The sequence below is a fragment of the Sinocyclocheilus rhinocerous genome, unplaced genomic scaffold (assembly GCF_001515625.1).
Source record: "Sinocyclocheilus rhinocerous isolate Xijiao unplaced genomic scaffold, SAMN03320098_v1.1 C35862178, whole genome shotgun sequence".
In the NCBI taxonomy this organism is placed as follows: Eukaryota; Metazoa; Chordata; class Actinopteri; order Cypriniformes; family Cyprinidae; genus Sinocyclocheilus; species Sinocyclocheilus rhinocerous.
In genome coordinates, this window is record NW_015765975.1 from 1 (window position 1) to 671 (window position 671).

General features: G+C 37.4%; 1 long non-coding RNA gene across 1 annotated transcript; it reads left to right on the forward strand.

The window, feature by feature from the left end:
• On the forward strand, window positions 1-671 carry LOC107735196 (uncharacterized). The gene is made up of 3 exons (XR_001639322.1): window positions 1-49; window positions 166-438; window positions 660-671. It is a non-coding gene; the product is annotated as an uncharacterized LOC107735196 (long non-coding RNA).

Here is a 671-nt window from a genome sequence, read left to right on the forward strand (position 1 = left end):
CCCGCTGAGACTCAAGACATGCTGGGCCGTCTTTTACATTACTGTATTGGTGTGTAGAGCATGTTTACAGACAATGTTAAATAGAAGCAATGTGTCCTTTGACACATTTAGTCAAGAGCTTCTTGCTTCTGTGATTCATTTACAATATTTTTTGGTCCACCGCAGAGGAAGAGAGCGACGTGTGTGTGCGTGACCGGGCTTTGCTGTACTACAGACTTCTTCAGCGTGGAGTTGAAGAGACGAGGAAAGTTGTAACCGGACCCAAATCCGATCCGTCCATGAGTGTTCTCACCGGACGGCAAGAAGAGCCCATTAGTCAGTGGGCCTCTACCTTCAACACACTCGGCCTGCTGTCTGGACGCGATTTATGCCTTCAGACTGCTGTTATATCAGCCGCTGACCAACCATCCAACAGTACAGAAAAGGAGCTGTTGCCAGGTAAAGCAGATTTTTAAAATGAAATCTTTTTTTATGACTATAAACAGTTTTATTTTAGCATCATTGATATACTATTATAGTTTTTGTTAATTTTGTTAGATTTTAATTTAATATTTTCTCTTTTCATTTTCATTTTGATTAGTTTTAGTAATTTAGTTGTTTGTTATTTTTATTAGGTTTATATATATATATATATATATATATTTTACTTCTATTACAAGTCATTCAAGACT